The 10,286-nt window shown below is 39.1% G+C and overlaps 1 pseudogene; it reads left to right on the top strand.

Moving 5' to 3' along the window:
• Positions 1-1,649: 1,649 nt before the first annotated feature.
• Positions 1,650-9,650, top strand: LOC120861609 (annotated as a pseudogene).
• The last annotated feature ends 636 nt before the right edge of the window (positions 9,651-10,286 follow it).

Here is a 10,286-nt window from a genome sequence, read left to right on the forward strand (position 1 = left end):
GTTTCATCCAATCAGTAAATCAGACTATGATTTATTTTAAAAAAATTACCAAGTGCCTACTATGTGCCAGGTGAGATACTAGAGCTGGAGAAACAAAAATGAATGGGCTACAGTCCCTATCCTCAAGATGGAGATCACAAAAGAGCCCACAGTCTGTTTTGGGGAGATAGAGATTATCAAATAAGTTATGGCAATATTGATGAAAAGGGCTAACACAGGGTCCTATAGACTTAAAAGAGGCAGTGGTTAAATCTTGGGTAGATGAGAAAAGTCTTCATGGAGGGTAGAAAGGAGTTCACCAATGGGATAAAAGTGGGTATTTCAGTCAGAAGGCATTGTAAAGAGCAGCAGGTGGGTTCTGATCACAGAGTGCCTTGTATTATCCTGAGGAATCTAAGCTTTATCCTATCAGCCCTGGGGAAACATAAAAGATTTTTTAAGTAGATGAATTACATGATCAAAGTTGCAATTTAGCAAGGTCACTCTAGTGATAGTCTGGATGACATACTGCAGGAGGGCAAGGTGATTACCATATCTGAAGTCAGTTTGGAAAGATTTGTTTTCTAAATATTGATTCTTCCACTCCAGAAACATGGTGCGTGCTCAGTCATTTCAGTCGTGTCTGATTCTGTGACCCTATGGACTGTAGCCCTCCAGGCTTCTCTGTCCATGGGGATTCTCCCAGCAAGAATACTGGAGTGGGTTGCCATGCCCTACTCCAGGAAGAAACATGGTATCTATGTCCATTTCTTTTGATCTCCTTCAATTGCTTTTAGCAATATTTTGTTACTTTCATTAAACAATTCTTGAACATATTTTATTGAATTTATTTCTCAGCATTTCATGTTTCTGCTAGAAATGGTATTATTTTAAAATTTCAATTTCCAATTGTTTATTGCTATGAAATATAAATAGAGTTGATTTATGTATATCTTTTGATCATGCTTAACTAGATTGTTGGGCTTCCTGGTGGCTCAGTAATAAAGAATCTGCCTGCTAATGCAGGGTTTGGTCCCTGGGTCAGGAAGATCCTCTGGAGAGGGAAATGGCAATCCACTCCAGCATTCTCACCTGGGAAATCCCACTGACAGAGGAGCCTGGTGGGCTACAGACCCTGGGGTCGGACACAATTTAGCGGCTGAACAACAATAACTAGGTTATTAGTTTTAAGTAGTTTTTTTTTTTTAAAAAACTAGATTCCTGTGTGAAGTTGCTTCAGTCACGTCTGACTCTTTGCAGCTCTCCCTCCAGGCTCCTCTGTCCATGGGATTCTCTAGATTCCTTAGTCGTCTAAAAAGTGGACATGATTATGTATTCTGGAAAGAATTTTACTTTTCTTTAAAATTTAAAATTTTAAAAATGTCTTCCTTTTGCATAAAAGCTTTCAATAAAATTTTGAGTAGAAGTAGCAGTGGACATTCTCACCTTCCTCCCAATCTTGGTGGGAAAACAGTTGCTAGAATTAACTATTTGAGTCATTCTGGCCTCTTAAGCTTATTAGACAGTTCATTTTGGGTGTGCATATGTGTGTGAAACTCTACTTTATTGGAATAGAGCAACTAGGTAACAGGAATCACACCAGTGCTGGCAGCTTTGGGCCCCTGCCCTCATCCTTTTTAGCCCCAAAGGCCTGGAGGTCTCCTGCCCCTATGAGGCTCTCCTACTTGCTTGCACCAGGAGAGGCTTCCACTTTGGGAAACTGCACTGAGAAGGCAATTCCAACGTGCATTTTGCTTCCTGGTTCACAATTAGCAGCAAATGCCCACAGTGACAGCAGTAATGATAAGACTGGACTTGATATTTCAGGAAAGGATAAGTAAAAGGTTAAGTTAGACCCAGGCACCACAGGTTAACAATGGTCTCACAGCAGAAGAGGACAAAATGGCTGGATGGCATCCCCAATTCAATGGACATGAATCTGAGCAATCTCCAGGAGATAGTGAAGGACAGGGGAGCCTGAGGTGCTGCAGTCCATGGGGTCACAAAGTCAGATATAACTTAGCAACTAGACAACAATGGTAGACTTAAGGTTATTGAGATTTTCTTTTGCTTATTCAGGCAATGTTTGATAATTTGCCTTTCAAGAAAGTTTGCCATTTCATCAAAGTTTGCCAGTTTTTTTGCCAATATTTTTGTTATATTACTAGTGATATTCTCAGTTTCATTCTTGATATTGGTAATTTTTTCTCTTTTTTTTTCCTTGTAAGCTTAGCCACTAGTTTTTGAACTTCACTGTTTTGTTTTTTTTTTTTTTGAAGCAGCTTCATTTTGATTTGATTCTTTACTATTTGCTTTTCTGTTTTTCTTGATTTCTATTATTTATGACTTTCTTCCTTCTACTTACCTTGGGTTTAATCTGTTCTTATTTTTCTATCTTCTTAAGAATGACACTTAGGCCAATGTTTTGAGATCTTTACTAATACAACCAATTAAAGCTGTAAATTCCTCTAAAAGCTCTGTTTTAGCTATGCCCCACAAATTACAATATATTGGGTTTTAATCTCATGTATTTAAAAACAGTTTTGTATTTTTGTGTGTGTGTGTGATTTCTTCTTTGACCAATGCTGCTTAAAAGTTTATTTTCCAAATATTTGGGAATTTTCTAATTTTTTAAAACATTTCTAATTTAGTTTAGTAAAGTGATGTGTGTATGTATGCTCAATTGTAGTCTGACTCTTTGTGACCCCATGAACTGGGGCCTGCCAGGTTCCTCTGTACATGGAATCTTTCAGGCAAAAATACTGGAGTGGGTTGTTATTTCCTCCTCCAGGGGATCTTTCTCACCCAGGGATCAAACCCGAGTTTCTTACATGTCCTGTGGATTCTTTACCCCTACCGCTAGTGCCACCTAATATGTGTGGTATAATTTTAATCCTTCTAAATTTGTCAAAGCTAGTTTTTATGGCATGACATTTTCATCTGTCTTGATGAATGTTCTCTGTGCTCTTGAAAAAAAAGTATAATATTTCATAATAGCATTATATGTTAGATATACATTATGTATATTGTATATATATATATATATATATACACAACATTGATATTAATAGTCATTCCAGCTTTCTTATAATTGGTGTTTACAAGTTACATCTTTCTTCCATTCTTTAAATTTTAACCTATGTCTTATTTTTAAAATTAATTTCTTGTAGACACTATATAGTTGTATTTTTTTTAATAATCCAGTTAACAGTTTCTGTCTTTTAATTTAAATATTTAGACTATTTACATGTAACTATTGATATGGTTAAGTTTAAGTCTACCATTTTGGTATTTATTTTCTTTGCTTCTTTTCTTTTTTTTAAAATTCAGTTCCCTGACCAGGAATCGAAACTTGGCAGTGAATTTTGGAGTCCTAACCACTGGACTGCTAGGGAATCCTCTGTGTTTATTTTCACTTTCCTGCCTTATTTCAATAACTTAATAGTTTTAGGTTCTGTTTTGCTTACCCCATGGCTCAGCAGATAAAGACTCCACCTGCAATGCAGGAAATGTAGGTTTGATTCCTGGGTCAGGAAGCTGCCCTGGAGTAGGAAATGGCAACCCACTCTGGTATTCTGCCTGAAAAATTTGCGGACAGAGGAAGCCTGGTGGGCTACATTCCAAAGGGTTGCAAAGAGTTGTACGTGACTGAGCACTCACACATTTGTTTCCATGAAAAGTTTATTCATTAAATTCTCTCAGCTTTTGTTTTTCTGATAAAAATCTAATTCCCCCCCCAAGAATATTTTCTCTGGATATACATTTTTTGGTGATAGTTTTCTCTCTGTACTGTCCTACAGCTTGCTTACTTTCTGACAAGATGTCTGTGAACATTCTCATTTTTTTTTTTCCTCTGTGCCTCTCTTTCTTTATGTGATTTTGTTTTTTAATGTTCTCTTTAATGCTTCCCCCCCCCACAGTTTAAGCATAATAGCTTTTGTGTGATTTTCTTTATGTTCATCTTGCTTGGGTGTCATTGAATTTCCTGAATCTGTTTGTTGATAGAATTCTTCAAATTTGGAAAATACCTGGCCATTTGTGATTCAAATATTTTTCCTGCTCACCCTTTAGACTCTAATTATGTCTGTTAGACTACTTGATATTATTCTACAGGTCACTGAGTTTCTGTTGATTTTTCCATCTTTTTAATTTTTGTGCAATATTTCATTTGGATAAGTACTATTGCTATGGCCTCAATTTCACTGATTTTTCTTCTACAGGGTTTAAACTACAGTCAATTGTTTCTAGTAGATTTTAAATTTAATTTTTATGATTTTCATGTCTAGATGTCCCATTTGGTTCCTTTGTATATCTTCCATTTCTTTCATTGTTATGTTCACTTTTCCCCTTTGAGTAAATGTATGGTAATATTTTAAGGTCTCCGTCTTCTAATTCTGTCTCTGTTATTTCTGGATATGTTTCTGTTGATGACACTTTTGATCATTTGTCATATTTTCCTGCTTATTTGCATATCTAATCTCTTTAATGATTGCTAAGCCTCTGATTTTGTTCTTGAGAGCTAGGTATTTATTTCTGTGTTCATTTAAAGTTTTTATTATTTTCTGAATACAGTTAAATCACTGTGGATTAGTTTAATCATTTCACAACTTGTTTTGAAGTTTTTTTTAGCTTGGGAGTAAAGAGTGAAGAAAATACTAAGATGTTACAAAAGTGGGAGAAATATTGGGTCTTAGGCACTGTGGTTATGAGAACATTCCTCTTCAAGTTAATGTTTGCTTTTCATGGAATCATAGTTTTAAAATCTACCCACAATAATTTATCATTCATATTTCTACCTGGGAGAATATTTATTTAAGACCTAGGGAGGCCAGCATGAATACCCTGGGGAACAGACCCAGAAGATAAAGTAGATTTTTCCCATATGACCTGCTTTTTGTTATTTTTTATGACTTTGACATAACTTGTTCTTCCTTTATTTATCTCAAAAGATACTGAGGCTATTTTTCATAGGCACTGTTTTCTTTAGGTAGAATGAAGCCAGGTTAATAAACTAGTTAATCATAATATGTATAAATGTCTTACCACCACAGTATTTTGGGAAATGATATTTAAAATTGACAAATGCTCTTTATACTGTGTTGAAATTTTATTTTCCATAGTACTTATTATCATGCTATATACTCAATTTGTTCTTTCAGATTTACTGCTGCCCAGCCCTCCACATTCACTTCTTTTTCTGCTTTGCTTTGACCCCCAGTTTTACAAAATACATTGTCTGGCCTCTGTATCTCTCTTGCCTTGATGGTTGAGTCCAGATAATTGAGAGTCCCAGTAGAAGACTGGAGGGGGAAAGGGAGAGAGGAAGCATACTTATTTTGCCCCAGTTCTTCCCATCTTCTGACAGTGGTGGTGTTCTTCCATAGATAACAGCTCCTGTGGGGTGATCTCCTCTTCTTTTGGCCCTCGCAGGGTTCAGGTACTTCTGTACATTATATTTGTCCCTTTAGGGTTTGTCATAGTGATAACTCCTCTCTGTTGTGGGGAATTCACTAATCTTTGTTAACTGCCTTCATCTATGCATTACTTGGTATGTAGTTCCTTCATTAAACTCTCTTCAGTTAAACACTTTTGAGTGTGACTCTTTTTTATAGGGACTTTGTCTGATATAAATTCCGTTCCATAGAATATCTGGAGAGCTCTTTTGCAAACCTAAATCAAATAAGTGTTAGTCACTCAGTTGTGCCCAACTCTTTGCAACCCCATGGACTGCCACCCACCAGGCTCCTGTGTCCATGAGATTTTCCAAGCAAGAATACTGGAGTAGGTTGCCATTTCTTTCTCCAGGGGATCTTCCCTGACCCAGGGATCGAACCTGAGTCTCCTGCACTACAGGCAGATTCTTAACAAATCAAATAAGGTCACTCCCTTATTCCAAACTCTCCAATGACCTTCCTTTCCAGTTAGAGTCAAATCCAAGCTTTTTGATGAAACTTCAATGTAAACTCTTCAATGTCATCTTTTTCCAGTCTCTCCCTCTCTTACACTGTTCCAGCCACACTGGTTCTCTGCCTCCCAAGAACATGCCAGACACATTCATGTCTTAGGGCCTGTATACTTGCTGTTCTTTCAACCTGGCAGGGTTGTTTCCTAGGTCTTTACATGACTGACTCTTATCATTTGTGTTTCTACTCAAGTTTCACCTTCTCTGAGAGACCTTCATTGATCAACTTATCTAAGTCACTCTTTAATATCTTATTACTTTCTTCAGCGGAGTCAACCATCCTAGCAGGATTGTTTTCTGTTTGAGATATCATCCCTCTGTCTAAAGCCTAACAGGCTCTGCACACATGGACTCTCTCAGGAGCATGACCATGGTATCTCTGCAGAGTGAGACATGCTACCTTCAACTTCCTGTTTGAAGCTCAATTTCTACCCCCTAGCTACAAGAGACTCCCAAACCCTGATTCTTCTCAGACACACTAAGCATCACGTAGACTGCTACATGAATCCTGTCTTTCAACAACAAGGAGGGGGTCCAGCCTCCTTTCCACATGTCCATTGCTCACTTACCCCAAAGTTGCTAAGGGTACTTCATTGTCCTAAAACATAATCTCATTAGGCAATGAGTGAGAAAATATCACATTAGCTGAAGATATCTGTGAAATATTGGTTATTGATTCTCATTTTAGATGAAACTGAACCCTCCTTGGTGGTTTCTAAAAATCTCAGTGGCTTGTAGGGCAGTCATTAAACATCTTTTGTAGGTGTGAGGAGGAGCTGGGCTGAACTGGTGACTTTGAAACACTCTCTCGCCACACCGAATGTAGCAGAATTACTTTTAAAAATCAGATAACTTTTTTCCTTGGGGAAATTCTCCTCTAGAATATCCCTTGTTGAATAAAATATTCTTTGATGTTGGAAATGTCCTATATCTATGCTGTTCAGTGAAAGAACCCTGAACATGCATGGCTATTGAGCATTTGTAGTATGAATAGTATAGTGAGCTACTGAATTTTAAATTTTATTCAAATTTAAGTAATTTTAAGTTTAAAAAATAAGATGAGGCTAGTGACTACCATATTAGACAGCACAGCTCTAGAATCTTTCTACCAATACACTACAGCCCAAGTACAAAATTTTGTACTTTACTTTATGAGATATGATCCAATGAGGGACTGGCGAGACTCAGAATTACTCTGGAAAGGTTCTATATATAAACAAGGTACTAATTTGTAAAGGATGTTGCTTCTTGGTCTGTTAATTCTGGAAACCATACCGAATAAAGCCAAATAATATATTTGAAGTGTTAATTACCAATCACTTCTGTATGTGGTGTTGATAAAATCTTTAGTCATTGTGGCTCAGGAAGTCTCTGACATTCTTTGAGTCTACACTGACAATGCCTCTCAACTAAATCTCAAGCTAATGCTTCTCCAACACTCATAATTGCTGAAAAGTCAGCATCAGTTCTGACAAATCCAAACACTGTTATCTCTTTTTGACTTCGCTCAAAATCCATCCATTAAAGTACAGAGCCAGCTCATTGGATGCATCGGTAGCTTTCCAGATTGCTGCTTTCTCCTCCATCAGAGCTGGGCCTACGTTTTTGCAACTATATCTAAGGGACCTGCAGTTGGCATTGATCTTGGCACCACTGATTCTTGTGTGGGAGAGCACAGAAAGGTGGAAATAATTTCCAATGATCAGGGGACTGAACCACCCCAAGCTATGTCACTTTTACTAATACCAGACGATTGACTGGTGATGCTGCAAAGAACCAAGTCGCAATGAATCCCACCAACATGGTTTTTGATGCCAAACAACTTATTGGATGAAGATTTGATGATGCTGTTGTCCAGTCTGATACGAAATATTGGCCCTGCATGCTGGCAGACCTAAGGTTTAAGTAAAAATTCAAGGGAGAGAAAAAGAGTTTTTCAGAGGAGGTGTCATCCATGGTCCTGACAAAGAGGAAGGAAATCACAGAAGCCTGCCTTGGGAAGACTGTTACCAAGGCTGTTGTCACAGTACCTGCCTACTTTAATGACTCTCAGCGTCAGGCTACCAAAGATGCTAGAACTATTGCTGGTCTCCGTGTACTTAGAATCATCTGTGAACCAAGTGCTGCTGCTATTGCGTATGGCTTAGGCAAAAACATTGGAGCAGAGAGAAATGTGCTGATCTTTGATTTAGGTGGTGGCATTTTGATGTGTCAATCTTCACTATTGAGGATGGAATCTTTGAGGTCAAATCTATAGCTGGAGATACTTGTCTGGAGAAGATTTTGACAATGGCAGGGTCAACCATTTCATTGCAGAGTTCAAGAGCAAACACAAGAAGGATATCAGTGAGACCAAGAGGGCTGTCTGTTGCCTCCGTACTGCTTCTGAGCTTGCTAAGTGCACTCTCTCTTCCAGCACCCAGGCCAGTATTGAGATTGATTCCCTCTATGAAGGAATCAACTTCCAATTTGAAGAATTGAATGCTGATTTGTTCCGTGGCATCCTGGACCCTGAGGAGAAAGCCCTTCAGGATGCCAAGCTGGACAAGTCTCAGATCCATGATATTGCCTTGGTGGGTGGCTCAACCTGCATCCCCAAGATTCAGAAACTTCTCCAGGACTTCTTCAGTGGGAAAGAACTGAATCAGAGCATCAACCCCGGTGAGGCTCTTGCTTATGGTGCAGCTGTCCCGGTAGCCATTTTGTCTGGAGACAAATCTGAAAATGTTCAAGACTCGCTGCTGTTGGATGCCACTCCTCTTTCCCTTGAAACTGAAACTGCTGGTGGAGTCATGAGTGTCCTCAAGCACAATACCACCATTCCTACCAAGCAGATGCAGACTTTCACCACCTACTCTGACAACCAGCCTGGTGTGTTCATTCAGGTTTATGAAGGTGAGTGAACCATGACCAAACTTGCTTGGCAAGTTTGAACTCACAGGCATACCTCCTGCCCCTGTGGTGTTTCTCAGATCGAAGTCACTTGATATCGATGCCAATGGCATTCTCAATCTCTTTGCTATGGATAAGAGCACAGGATAAGAGAACAAGATTACCATCACTAATGACAAGGGCCGTTTGAGCAAGAATGATATTGAACAGATGGTTCAAGAAGCAGAGAAGTACAAGGATAAGGTGTCTTCAAAGAATTCGCTTGAATCGTATGCCTTCAACATGAAAGCTACTGTTGAGGATGAGAAACTTCAGGGCAAGATTAATGATGAGGACAAACAGAAGATTCTTGACAAGTGTAATGAAATAATCAACTGGCTGGATAAGAACCAGACTGCAGAGAAGGAAGAATTTGAACATCAGCAGAAGGAGTTGGAAAAATTCTACAACCCCATCATTACCAAGCTGTACCAGAGCACAGGAGGCATGCCCGGGGGAATGCCAGGAGGAATGCCTGGGGGCTTCCCTGGTGATGGAGCTCCTCCATCCAGTGGTGCCTTCTCTGGGCCCACCATTGAAGAGGTTGACTAAGCCAGCCTGGCATAGATATAGCATTGTTCCACACAAAACATGGAAGGACCCAAATTTGTAGCAAATCCCATGGCAGTTACAAAGTTGAGCTGCTATAGTAAATAACTGGGGATTCTTGATACTTGAACATGGAATGTGTGTGCACATGGAAAAACATTGCACTTTACAAGCTCTGTATTACAAGAGAAAAAATTCAATGTCTTAAATAAAACTGTATTTAAAATTGAAAAAAAAAAAAAGGTACAGTCATTCTGCATTGGCTATAGTTTTGTGTTAACTATATTCCAAAGCTTTCACTAACTCTGTTCTTCTTTCTTCAAGTTGTGTAAATGCTGGTCTCTGGCTCCTTTCCAGCGTCAATGGGCTCTACTTGTGTAATCTGTTAAACTTTCCCTTGGTGTCCTTTGAGAAGCAGATACTAAGATGGGATTAAACATTTAAGGGCTGTCTTAGGAGAAAGTACCCATGTGAAAGGAAATAGGGAGGTACCCAGAGGAAGCTGGGGGATGCCTCTGACCACGTGGCCAGTCTAACCCAGAGTGAAGGAGAGAGGGAAAGAATGTTGGGTGGTTGTTTAGTCACTCAGTTGTGTCCAACTCTTTTCGAACCTATGGACTGCAGCACGCCAGGCTTCCCTGTCCTTCACTATCTCCCAAAGTTTGCTCAAACTCGTGTCCATTGAGTCACCGATGCCATCCAACCATCTCATCCTCTGTTGCCCCTTCTCTTCCTGCCCTCAATCTTTCCCAGCATCAGGGTCTTTTCCAATGTGTTGGCTCTTCGCATCAGGTGGCCGAAGTATTGGAGCTTCAGCATCAGTCCTTCCAGTGAATATTCAGGGTTGATTTCCTTTAGGATTGAC

The sequence above is a fragment of the Oryx dammah genome, unplaced genomic scaffold (assembly GCF_014754425.2).
Source record: "Oryx dammah isolate SB20612 unplaced genomic scaffold, SCBI_Odam_1.1 HiC_scaffold_3, whole genome shotgun sequence".
Classification (NCBI taxonomy): domain Eukaryota; kingdom Metazoa; phylum Chordata; class Mammalia; order Artiodactyla; family Bovidae; genus Oryx; species Oryx dammah.